Raw genomic sequence first — 14,262 nt, 5'->3', positions numbered from 1 at the left:
CAAATTCTTGTAGCAGCAGCACCCACCTAATAAGCCTTGGCTTTGAATCCTGTTTAGACATTAAATACTTTAGAGCAGCATGGTCAGTATACACTATAACCTTTGAACCAATCAAGTATTGCCTAAACTTATCAAATGCATATACAATTGCTAAAAGTTCTTTCTCAATGGTGGTATAATTTTTCTGTGTTTCATTCAACACCTTACTGGCATAATATATGACATGATGTAATTTGTCTTTCTTTTGCCCCAGCACAACAGCAATAGCAAGGTTACTTGCATCACACATAAGTTCGAAAGGTAAATTCCAATCAGGGGGTATGATGATTGGTGTTGTAATGAGTTTTCTCTTGAGAGTTTCAAAGGCATGTTTACAGTTGTCATCAAAGATGAAAAGGGTATCGATCATTAGTAAATTGCTCAATGGTTTTGCTATTTTTGAGAAGTCTTTGATGGACCTTCTGTAAAAGCCAGCATGCCCAAGAAAACTCCTTACTGCTTTCACATTAATAGGTATAGGGAGTTTTTCAATAACTTCTATTTTAGCTTTATCAACTTCTATACCTTTACATGACATTTTATGCACAAGAACTATTCCTTCCAGAACCATGAAATGGCACTTCTCCCAATTCAATACCAATTTAGTTTCTTGGCATCTTTTCAAAACAAGAGTTAAATTATGCAAGCAAGTGTTAAATGAATTGCCAAAGACATAAAAATAATCCATGAAGACTTCTAAAAAATTTTTCACCATATCAGAAAAGATGGAAAGCATACACCTTTGAAAAGTGGCTGGGGCATTGCATAGCCCAAAGGGCATCCTCCTGTAGGCAAAAACTCCAAATGGGCATATGAAGGAAGTATTTTCTTGATCCTTGGGATCCACCACTATTTGATTGTACCCAGAGTACCCATCAAGGAAGTAGTAATAAGTATGGCCTGCTAATCTTTCCAACATTTGATCAATGAAGGGCAGAGGAAAGTGATATTTTCTTGTAGCATCATTTAGCCTCCTGTAATCTTTGCACATTCTCCACCCAGTCACTGTCTTAGTGGGGATCAGCTCATTCTTCTCATTGGTGATGACTGTCATTCCTCCCTTTTTTAGTACAACTTGAACCGGACTCACCCACAAGCTGTCCGAGATTGGGAAGATTATCCCAGCATTCCATAGCTTCATCACTTCTTTTTGAACCACCTCTTTCATGGTTGGGTTGAGTCTTCTCTGAGGTTGAACCACAGGCTTTGACTCTTCCTCCAGCAAGTCTGTCGAATCTCCCTAAAGAAACCCAAGTATCAGAAATTCTCCATCGAACACGGAAGGTTTCAATGCTAATCCTGAAGATATTTTGTCTAGTTCTTACAACTTAGTGGATTCTGAGACTACCAAAGTATTTGCATCTTCTTATCTTTTATAGATAAAAATTATAATACAAAATCCTTTATTGAAAACTCGTATGCAGGAAGCAACTTCTCCTCCAAGAAAAGCTAGTACCGGCACCACAATTCACAATTTGTCTTTCAAATCTTCCAGTACCAACTCAACACCACCAATCAATGCTGAGCTAAAGAAAACAACACATGCTGAAACCAACTTGTTGCAAACTAGAAGTATCATCGAAGCTCCATCAACTACACATGACGTCATTGTGGATACTCTTTCTAACAAAGACGAACTCACACCCTTTGCACAAGACCCAATTTCTCATTTGCTTCAAACTGGGTGCATAGAAGTTCATCATCGAAAGGAAGATGTCATTGATCCAAACTAAGGTGATGATGTTTTAAATTACCAAAGGGAAGAAATCATCGATCTTAGTCAAGGAGATGACATTGTAAGTGAGCTCCTTGGAGTTGTCTCAAAAATCCCCAAAGGCAAAGAAACTAAGCTTTTGAGTTCTGAAAACAAATCAATTCCTCTAGATCGAAGTCCGCAAATTGCTAATCCTCTTGAAGGCACACATGATCAAAATATAACGAAAAATCATATTGATCCTGATGTTTTTGAACTTCTTCAAAAGCTGAAACTTCTACTTGTCAACCCTATTAAAGTATGGTTTTCACAAGATGGTCTTGACGCTGTGCTCAACTAGATTTTGATCTCTAACATTTCTCTGCAAAATCCGTCTGACCATGTCAACCATTTGTGTCCTTGATCAATCATACTGAAAAGCTCTTCTCTTGTTAGAACGAAGCTCATCTGACTGATGCTTCTGTCGAAATGAATCAACTAATTGCTAGGGAAAAAGAGCTGAAAGAGAACTTGCTAAAATCACACAAAACAAAGCCCTTCTCCAAAAGCCACTTAGCAAACTTCAAAGTATAAAACGTTTTCTTGCCAAAGAGGTCCTTCTTTATCAAAAGAAAAGGATGATCTGGACAATCGAACTCTTCAACACCAAACTGCAGAAAACGAGTGTTTTCAAGAACTTTAATCGCTCGTACAGGATCACACCAAAATAAAAGAACAACTGGACCAACTCTTGCAAATTTATGAAGATTAAAGGCTTGGGATGCCAAGTTTCTTTTGTAACTGAAATTCCTTTTAAATACATTTTTTGTACTTGGTTTTAATTATGTTTGTGACGTCGATAACGTTTCAAATACTTTCCATTTATCGATTTTATCTCGATTCCAGTATCAATATGTTTAATTCGATATCGTTCCCTGAATACAATTTGATCACTTGAAAAGACCCCTACCAGTTAGGGGACCACTTTCTATAAACTCCAGATTTTTTATCGATAGGCAGGATAACTTTAAAACTAACTCGCCATTATCAAAAACCTTTTCCTTAACTCATCGATTATAGATATGCGCTATAATCTCTTTTTGGCGAATAAGATTATTGAATGCTAAAATGTGTTCTTCATCTAAGTTATTTAGTTCATCAAACATTGCATTCCAATAATATTCAACTGGCAACTCATCTTGTCTCATTACTCTTATAGTATTAAGATTAATTTCCAAAGGTAAAATTGCATCTTACCATAAACTAATTTATATGGAGATGATGCGAGCGAAACCATCGGTTAAGAATTCTTTCTCGGTAAAGGAGAAATAACCTCGTTGCAAGTACAGTTCTCAACCAACAAGTAATGCTCGGTCAAAGTTTATAATTTCTAATCTAAACCGAGAGTCTTTCAACCTCGGGTCATTCTCCCTAGGAATGCAAATAAAATGTTACGCTTTCGGTTGTTAAGAGGGGAAAAAGGGGGGGGGTTTGTGCAATCAAAGAATGAAAGATTAAAGAAACTAAGCAATAAAAGAACTAAGCAATGATCAAAATTGTAATTAATGCAAGTAAAGGGAGAATGAGATCAAAACTAGTGAAAATGCTATAAATGAAATAAGATCCTTGACTTGGGAATGAGGATCCAAGGAATCCTATCATCGCCACAACCACAACTATGGTAATTATGATGAGTCAATCTCGCCTAGTCAACCCCAACCATCGAGGAGTAAGTCAAGCAAGCATAATTGACCTTAATCCATAAGTCCTAACCAACTTACCAAACTAGTTGATATAAGGCTAGCGTCAATGGAAACAAGAGTCAACTAACTACCCAAGAATTACCACTAAATGTCAGACATTATGACTCTAGTATCCTAGGAACTCAAACTACAAGCCAAGGTGGGAAAATCTACTCAAAATCTAGAGTTGAAATTTTCACAAACACCTTGTGTGCATAAAAGGAAAGCATGGGAAATTTGCAAAGTAAAATACAAAACTATAACCAACTATCAATAAAACCAAACATAAACAAGCAATCAAACATAAAGAAAGCATGAAACATAAAATTCATTGATCAAAACTTCAAGAAACACAAAATTGCAATATGAACAAAGTAACTTGAACCAAAAGAAAGTGAAAGTAAAAGTGCTTGAATTAAAGAGGAAATTGAGAGTACTTACAATTGAAGAAGTAAATTCAAAGATCAAAGCTTGCTATAAAATGCTACAATGGAAATTGACAAACCCTAGGAAAGCTTTCTATTCTACACTACTCCTACTCCTAATACTATGAAAGCTATGACAAAAAAATAAAGTCTAAGTCATAATGCCTTCATATGTGTTGATCCCCCCCCTTTATATAGCACGTCATTTCAGCATTTCAGCCTTCCAAAAATGAGCCACGGGCCTCCAAATTCACGCAGCACATGTTTCATCAATGAAATCACGTGCAGGGACCTGTGTGGATGCACAGACATGTGCGTCCGCACACTTAGCTGAAAATTGACCTGTGCATACGCACAGGTGCGTGCGTACGCACGCAAGGAAATTCTCGCTTGTGCGCGCGCACGCAGGGCTATGCGCACGCACACTTCGCTGTGTGTGCTTTTCCTTGTTTTCTTCATTTTCTCCCTTGTACATGCTTCCTTCCACTTTTGGCATCCATTCTTGCCAGGCCTGAAATCACTCCCAAACCATATTACGGCATCGAATGGCATAAAAGTGGAATTAAAAATCACTAATCTAAGCATTAAAATGCATGTTTTCACATTAAAGATCAAATCGGGGATCAAACACAAAAGTATGCTATTTTGGTGCTTAAGTGTGAGTTCATGTGCTAGAATCCATTCAAATCAAGCCGAAATACATCGGAAAATATGGACTCATCAGGAGACGTGTTCATCAATCCTATTCATGAATTTTGATAAGCCCATAACACTTGGCTTAAAGTCTCATGCCATGTTCGAGGTCATTGACCAATTTGTTTCTTAATTAGATTGATTAAAATTTTATTTGAAGTCTCAATATGGCCATTTGCTTGCACATAATTGGTGCACGAAATCATAATCACACTTTTGCAATTCCGCACAACTAACCAGCAAGTGTACTGGGTTGTCCAAGTAATACCTTACGTGAGTAAGGGTCGATCCCACGAAGATTGTCGGCTTGAAGCAAGCTATGGTCATCCTTATAAATCTCAGTCAGGTGGATTCAAATGGTTATAAGGTTTTGATAATTAAAAGATAAATTAAATATAAAGTAGGATAGAAATACTTATGTAATTCATAGGTAGGAATTTCAGATAAGCGTCTAGCGATGCTTTGTTGCTTTAGAACCTCTGCTTTCCTATTGCCTTCTTCCAACCATGCGTTACCTCCTTCCATGGCAAGCTATATGATCCTCTCGAATGAAAACAAATCCATATGCGTTGTCACCGTACGGCTAATCATCTGTCGGTTCCCGCTAGCGTCGGAATAGGACCATTGTCCTTTTGCGCACTGTCACTTGCGCCCCACATTCGCAGGTTTGAAGCTCGTCACAGTCATCTCTTCCCAGATCTTACTCGGAATACCACAGACAAGGTTTAGACTTTCTAGATCCCAGGAATGGCTGCCAATAATTCTAGCCTATACCACGAAGGTTCTAATCTTAGACTAGAAACCCAAGAGATACGCACTCAAGCTATTGCAGATAGAATGGATGTGGTTGTCAGGCACGCGCTCATAGGTGAGAATGATGATGAGTGTTACAGATCATCGCATTCATCAGGTTGAAGTGTGAGTGATATCTTAGAGAAGAAGTAGGCGTGAATTGAAGAGAAAAACAATAGTACTTGTATTAATTCATGAAGAACAGCAGAGCTCCACACCTTAATCTATGGGGTGTAGAAACTCCACCGCTGAAAATACATAAGTGAAAGGTCTAGGCATGGCTGTGAGGCCAGCCTCTCCAAACGTGAACATACAAGTTCCCAAAGATCAAAGATGAAAGTGATCCAAGATGAAAATACAATAGTAAAAGGTCATATTTATAATGAACTAATGGCCTAGGATTTACAGAAATAAGTAAAAGATGCAGAAATTCACTTCCGGGGCCCACTTGGTGTGTGCTTGGGCTGAGCATTGAAGCTTTTTCAGGCTTAGGCTATTCTTGGAGTTAAACACCAGCTTTGGTGCCAGTTTGGGCGTTTAACTCCAATTCTGGTGCCAGTTTGGGCGTTTTACGCCAGAATTCCTTGGGCTGACTTTGAACGCCAATTTGGGCCATCAAATTTCGGGAAAAGTATGGACTATTATATATTGCTGGAAAGCCCTGGATGTGTACTTTCGAACGCAATTGAGAGTGTGCTGATTAGGCTTCTGTAGCTCCAGAAAATCCACTTCGAGTGTAGGGAGGTCAGAATCTAACAGCATCTGAGTCCTTTTTCAACCTCTGAATCAGATTTTTGCTCAGGTCCCTCAATTTCAGCCAGAAAATACCTGAAATCACAGAAAAACACACAAACTCATAGTAAAATCCAGAAATGTGATTTTTATTTAAAAACTAATAATTATATACTAAAAACTAACTAAATTATACTAAAAACTACCTAAAAACAATGCTAAAAAGCGTATAAATTATCCGCTCATCACAACACCAAACTTAAATTGTTGCTTGTCCCCAAGCAACTAAAAACAAAATAGGATAAAAAGAAGGGAATATACAATAAATTTCGAAAACATCTATGAAGATCAGTCTTAATTAGATGAGCGGGGCCATTAGCTTTTTGCTTCTGAACAGTTTTGGCATCTCACTTTATCCTTTGAAGTTCAGAATGATTGGCATCTATAGGAACTTAGAATTCAAATAGTGTTATTAATTCTCCTAGTTCAGTATGTTGATTCTTGAACACAGTTACTTTATAAGTCTTGGCCGTGACCCTAAGCATTTTGTTTTCCAACATTACCACCGGATACATAAATGCCACAGACACGTAAATGGGTGAACCTTCTCAGATTGTGAGTCAGCTTTGTTAGAGTCCCCAATTAGAGGTGTCCAGAGCTCTTAAGTACACTCTTTTTGCTTTGGACTATGACTTTAACTACTCAGTCTCAAGCTTTCACTTGACACCTTCATGCCACAAGCACATGGTTAGGGATAGCTTGGTTTAGCCACTTAGGCCAGGATTTCATTCCTTTATGCCCTCCTATCCATTAATGCTCAAAGCCTTGGATCCTTTTTCTACCCTTGCCTTTTGGTTTGAAGGGTATTTGACTTTTTCTGCTTGCTTTTTCTTTTTCTTTCTTTCTTCTTTAATTTTTTTTCTTTTTTTTTTCTTCAAGCTTTTCACTGCTTTTTTTTGCTTCAAGAATCAATTTTATGATTTTTCAGATTATCAAATAACATTTCTCCTTTTTCATTATTCTTTCAGGAGCCAACAATTTTAACATTCATAAACAACAAATTCAAAAATATGCACTGTTCAAGCATTCATTCAGAAAAACAAAAAGTATTACCACCACATCAAAATAATTAAACTATTTTAAAATTCGAAATTCATGTACTTCTCTTTCTTTTTCAGAAAACATTTTTCATTTAAGAGAGGTGAAGGATTCATAGGACATTCATAACTTTAAAGCATAGACACTAGACACTAATGATCATGTAATAAAGACACAAACATAGACAAAATATAAAGCATAAGAAACGAAAAATAGAAAATAAAGAACAAGGAAATTAAAGAACGGGTCCACCTTAGTGATGGCAGCTAGTTCTTCCTCTTGAAGATCCAATGGAACGCTTGAGCTCCTCTATGTATCTTCCTTGCCTTTGTTGCTCTTCCCTCATGGCTATTTGATCCTCTCTAATTTCATGGGGAATAATGGAGTGCTCTTGGTGCTTGATGAGCGGATATTTTATACGCTTTTTGGGGATAATTTCATATAGTTTTGAGTATGTTTTAGTTAGTTTTTAGTCTATTTCTAGTAGTTTTTAGGAAAAATTCATATTTCTGGACTTTACTATGAGTTGTGTGTTGTGTGTTAATTTCAGGTATTTTTCTGGCTGAAATTGAAGGAGCTGAGGATCTTGGAAATAGAGTTATTTGATGTATGGGGAATTGACTTCATGGGACCTTTCCCGCCATCATACTCAAACACTTATATTCTGGTGGCAGTTGACTATCATATTCTCCATTACAGCACAACAAGTAACTTTTAATTTATGCTCTACTGGTTATTCACAATTCAATTGATAAACATAATTGACTTCCTGACTAAGATTTACAAGATAACCATAGATTGCTTCAAACCAACAATCTCCGTGGGATTCGACCCTTACTCACGTAAGGTATTACTTGGACGACCCAGTGCACTTGCTGGTTAGTGGTACGCGTTGTGAAAAGTGTGATTCACAATTCGTGCACCAGTGCTCCATTTTTAGTTGCTCCATATTGGAACTCAGGTCTCCTAAGGAGGTGTTGATTTGCTCCCAGTAGTTGTGTGGAGGAAAATGCATCCCTTAAGGCATCTCAGGGATTTCTTGATGAGGGACTTCCTCATGCTCTTGATGAGGTCCATAAGTGGGCTCTCTCATTTGCTCCATCCTCTTTTTAGTGATGGGCTTGTCCTCTTCAATGAGGATGTCTTCCTCTATGACAACTCCAGCTGAATTGCATAGGTGACAAATGAGATGAGGGAAGGCTAACCTTGCCAAAGTGGAGGTTTTGTCAGCCACTTTGTAGAGTTCTAGAGATATGACCTCATGAACTTATACTTCCTCTCCAACTATGATGCTATGGATCATGATAGCCCGGTCTATTGTAACTTCAGACCGGTTGCTAGTAGAAATAATAGAGCGTTGGATGAACTCCAACCATCTCCTAGCCACGGGTTTGAGGTCAAGCCTTCTTAGTTGAACCGGCTTGCCTTTGGAGTCTCTTTTCCACTGAGCTCCTTCCACACATATGTCCATGAGGACTTGGTCCAACTTTTGATCAAATTTGACCCTTCTAGTGTAGGAGCGTGCATCTCCTTGCATCATTGGCAAGTTGAATGCCAACCTTACATTTTTCGGACTGAAATCTAAGTATTTCCCCCGAACCATTGTAAGCCAATTCTTTGGGTTCGGGTTCACACTTTGATCATGGTTCTTGGTGACCCATGCATTAGCATAGAACTCTTAAACCATTAAGATTCTGACTTGTTGAATGGGGTTGGTGAGAACTTCCCAACCTCTTTTTTGAATCTCATGTCGGATCTCCAGATACTCATTCCTTTTGAGCATGAAAGGGACCTCAGGGGTGACCTTCTTCTTGGCCACAACTTCATAGAAGTGGTCTTGATGGACCTTTGAGATGAATCTCTCCATCTCCCATAACTCAGAGGAGGAAGCTTTTGCCTTCCCTTTCCTCTTTCTAGAGGTTTCTCTGGCCTTAGGTGTCATAAATGGTTATGGAAAAATAAAAAATAACGCTTTTACCACACCGAACTTAGAAGGTTTGCTCGTCCTCGAGCAAAAGAAGAAAGAGGGAAGTAGAAGAAGAAGAAAATGGAAGAGATGGAGAGGTGTGAGTGGTTCGGCCAAGGGGGGAAAGGAGTGTTTATGATGTGTGAAAATGAAGGAGGGATGAGGGGTTTATATAGGAGTGGAGAGAGGGGTAGGGTTTGTGTATTAGGGGTTGGGTGTGGGAGAGGAAGGATTTTGAATTTGAATTGTGAGGTGATTGGTGAAGGGTGTTATGGGAAGGTGTGAAGAAGAGAGAGATGGAGTTGAGGTAGGTGGGGATCCTGTGGGGTCCACAGATCCTGAGGTGTCAAGGATTTTCCATCCCTGCACCATTTTTGCGTGTAAACGCCCCTTGGAGTGCCAATCCTGGCGTTAAACGCCAGGTTGCTGCCCATTTCTGGCATTTAACGCTAGCTTTTCTCCCCTTTTTGGCATTAAACGCCAACTTTTCTTCCCTTTCTGGCATTAAACGCCAGTCTGGTGCCCTTTTCTGGCGTTGAACGCCCAGAATGGTGCCAGACTGGGCGTTTAACGCCCATTTTGCTACCCTTACTGGCGTTTAAACGCCAGTAAGCTCATCCTCCAGGGTGTGCTGTTTTCAATGCTGATTTTTATTTTAGCTTTTGCTTTTTGTGACTCCACATGATCATCATCCTAAAGAAAATATAAAATAATAATAGAAATTTAACATAAAAAAGTAAAAATTGGGTTGCCTCTCAACAAGCGCTTCTTTAATGTCAATAGCTTGATAGTGGGCTCTCATGGAGCCTCACAATTACTCAGAGCATGATGAAGGCCTCCCAACACCAAACTTCGAGTTTGAATGTGGGGGCTCTATTTGGCTCTGCATTGAGAGAAGCTTGTCATTCTTCTTCTCCATGTGTACAGAAGGAGATTCTTTAGCTTTAAACACAAGTAGTCCTCATTTACCTGAAGGACCAACTCTCCTCTGTCAACATCAATCACAGTTTTTTCTGTGGCTAGGAAGGGTCTGTCAAGGTGATGCCATGACATTTTGGCCAGTTTCACTGACCTTTTCTTTACTGTTTTAGGGTAGTTTCATGCATTTTCTTAGGAAATAAGCAAGTTTTGGGTAGAATTTCACTTACATCTTGATTTAAGCATACATTGAGCACTTTACATGATTTCATGAGAATTTTGCATGAATTAGATGACAAATTGGATGATGCATGTCTCATGATGTGGATTAGAACTTTGATGCACTGTATTGCTTGATTTCAAGACAAAGGAAGCAAGAAAGAGCCACATTGGTAGCCACATTAGTCTAACTAACGTGACCACCAACGTGGAATGGGAGCTAGCTTGCAACGTTAATGAGAAAAGTAATCACCAATAACGTCCTCGAAGCCATCATAGCCCACGTTAAGAGTCACGTTAACTAAGTTAACATGAACTCTAACGTGGAAGAAAGAAAGTGGAGCCAACGTTAGTGACACTCACCTTTGTCACTAACGTTGGAGATGGCTAGCATTACTACGTTAGAAGCCACGTTAACCTAGTTAACGTGGACTCTAACGTGGGAAGTAGGGGCACATTGGAACGTTAGTGACAAAGGTAAGTGTCACTAACGTTCTCGAAGGATTGGCAAGCTTACGTTAAGAGCCACGTTAACTAAGTTAACGTGGACTCTAACGTATGGGAAAGGGAAGCCTCTCAATATTATTGGAAAAGGTGAGTCCCAATAACGTGTGCGAAGGACCAAGAGGCAACGTTAGTGGTCACGTTAGTGCCACTAACGTTGAAGTTAACGTAGATTATCCCTGGGTGAGGAACGTTAGTGAAAAAGGTGATTGCCACTAACGTTCTCGAACCCACACTCTCACTTAACGTTAACGCCACTAACGTCCTGAGCTAAACACCCTGCCTACTCCACACTTTCTCTCTGTAAGTAAAGCTAAGCCCACTGCGAAGATAACTGCTTCAAACTTAAGATCCAAAGGCCCATATCCAAGACTTGAAGAACCAACTAGAAGATCAAAAGAGTAGTATATATAGGGGTAGTTTTGAATTAGAAGGAAGCTTTTGGGGGGATTGGAAATTGGGAACTACTCTCTGTATAATTTACTTTCTTTGCACTTCTAGTTCTAGTTTTCATGATGTATTCTCCATCTTTGTTTTCCATTTCAAGAGCTATGAACAACTAAATCCCTTTCATTGGGTTAGGGAGCTCTGTTGTAATTTGATGGATCAATACTAATTTTCATTACTCTTCTTCTATCTTTTCTCTTGATTTTACTAGAAAGCTTTCAATCTTCATCCAATTGGGTAGTTATCTGGGAAAAGAAGCTATTCATACTTGGATCTCTTCTGAACCTTGGAAGAGGAATGAAGAGATCATGCTAGAAATGCTTTCTCATGTTGGACCAAATTGGGTTTGGTAAGGTATGGTGACTATAATCCTACCAACACTTGATTTGGGAATGCATGTGGTATAATCAGTGACCATACTTCATCTCTTCTCATGAGCAATTGACCAAGGAATTGGCTATTGATCAAGATTTGAGAGATTGAATTACCAAGGAATTGGAATTTGATCACTTAAGATTGCCAAGGAGATCAATGAATGCATTGATTGAGGAAGAGATGAAAATGAACTTGATTTGGAGAATGCAACATCTCCTAAGCCCAATGAATCCCCATTTCTGATCTTACCCATTCTCTTTAATTTCTACAATTTATTTTATGAGCATCTTCCCCATTCCCATTTACAATTCTGCAATTTACTTTCCGTCATTTACTTTCAGCTCTTTACTTCCAGCATTTACATTTTCTACTATTTACTTTCCCGCCATTTAATTTCCTGCAACTCTCAACCAAATTCTGCTTCGCTCAACTAGAACATTCCTCTAATTAAAGTTGCTTGACCAATCAATCCCTGTGGGATTTGACCTCACTCTATTGTGAGTTTTTACTTGACGACAATTCGGTATACTTGCCGAAGGAAAATTGTTGAGAGACAAGTTTTCGTGCTATAAAGTTTATGGCGCCGTTGCCGGGGATTGATTTTATATCGACAATGATTAAATTAGAGGATAACTAGATTGAGCATTTTTCTTTTGTTTGATTTAAATTTCTGTTTGAGTTAATTACTTTCAGTTTTAGTTATTTTCCTCCCTTCCCTCCTACTCCTTTTTTCTTAGTTATTTACTATTCAATTCACTAAACCACTAATTGTTTGATATATTTCATCACTCAGGCTAACAGTAATTTTAACAAGAGTACTTTCTGCAACTATTTCCTTACTTGTGCCTTGTTGGTTGTATGACAAGGAGAAGAAGCGGGGCTTCAACTTCCTTTGATTCTGAACCTGAGAGGACCTTCCTTAGATTAAGGAGGGAAGCAAGAGAAAAGAGAGTAGTTGGTGCTGAGGAAGAGGAGGAGTACTTTGAACCAGACATGGATGAGAACATGGAGAACCATCATGAAGAAGAGGCTCACAACCATGGCAGAGAAGGTCTAGCAAATCATGCTGGGCAAGAGAGAAGAGTTCTAGGCTCTTACATCAACCCAAACCCAGGAAACTGTGGGAGTAGCATCCAAAGGCCAACCATACATGCCAACAACTATGAACTAAAGCCGCAGCTCATCACCCTTGTTCAGAACAACTGTTCATTCGGAGGAGGCGTCCAAGAAGACCCCAATCAACATCTAACAACCTTCCTGAGGATATGCGATACTGTGAAGTCCAATGGTGTTCATCCTGACACCTATAGACTACTTCTGTTCCCTTTCTCGCTTAAGGACAAAGCATCCAAATGGCTTGAGTCCTTCCCAAAGGAGAGTTTAGCAACCTGGGAAGATGTGGTGAACAAATTTCTGGCAAGATTCTATCCTCCTCAACGGATCAACAGGCTGAGAGCTGAGGTGCAAACATTCAGGCAGCAGGATGGTGAGACTCTATATGAAGCATGGGAGAGGTTCAAGGACCTGATAAGAAGGTGCCCACCAGATATGTTCAATGAATGGGTGCAGCTACACATTTTCTATGAAGGCCTTTCTTATGAATCAAAGAAGGCAGTAGACCATTCATCTGGGGGATCTCTGAACAAGAAGAAGACCATTGAGGAGGCCATAGATGTCATTGAAACTGTAGCAGAGAATGACTATTTCTATGCTTCTGAAAGAGGCAACACTAGAGGAGTGATAGAACTAAACAATGTGTATGTACTGCTGGCCCAAAACAAGCTTATTACCAAGCAGCTGGCTGACCTCACCAAGAAGATGGAGAGGAACCAAGTGGCAGCAATCACCACCTCATCAGCAACCCAAGAGGGAGTGAATGCTGAGGCAGATGAGGAGCAAGAACAAGCCAACTATATTGGAAACTCACCCAGACAGACCCATGATCCTTACTCCAAAACGTACAATCCTGGTTGGAGGAATCACCCAAACTTTGGGTGGGGAAATCAACAAGATCAAAGCCAAGATCAGAGACGTCACAACCCCAACAACCATGCAGCTCACCAACATTCTACATAGAGATCATATCAGCACCACCCTAACAACACCTCTCCACATCCATACCAAAACCAAAATGACCCAACTCACCCATCCACTCTCAACTCACCATCATCTGAAGAAAGACTCTCCAAAATTGAGACTCTGCTTGAAGGCATATGCAAAGAGATTCAAGATAATAAGGTATTCAAAGAGGAGGTGCGAGCTAGTATCAAGAACCAGGGGGACACCATCAAGAGGCTGGAATTTCAAGTGGGATACTTATCTAAAAAGATTCCCAAACCTACTGATAGCTTTCCAAGTGACACAGAGAAAAATCCGAGAGGTGAAGCAAAGAAAGTCAGATGGAAAGATTGCAAGATGGTTACTATAAGTAGTAAGAAGACTGAGGAAAAGCAAAACAAGCCATTAGAACAACTCGGAGAGACATCAGCAGAAAAATAGGAAAAGGATCACCAAGAACCCAAAATTTCACAAAAAGAGCTGACACAGAAGGAGCTACTGAAACTCTATGCACCGTTTCCCCAATTACTCAATGGTGTTGTACAGAAGAGAATATTCTCA

The sequence above is a fragment of the Arachis ipaensis genome, chromosome B01 (genome assembly GCF_000816755.2).
Source record: "Arachis ipaensis cultivar K30076 chromosome B01, Araip1.1, whole genome shotgun sequence".
Classification (NCBI taxonomy): Eukaryota; Viridiplantae; Streptophyta; class Magnoliopsida; order Fabales; family Fabaceae; genus Arachis; species Arachis ipaensis.
This window is presented reverse-complemented; position numbering follows the sequence as displayed.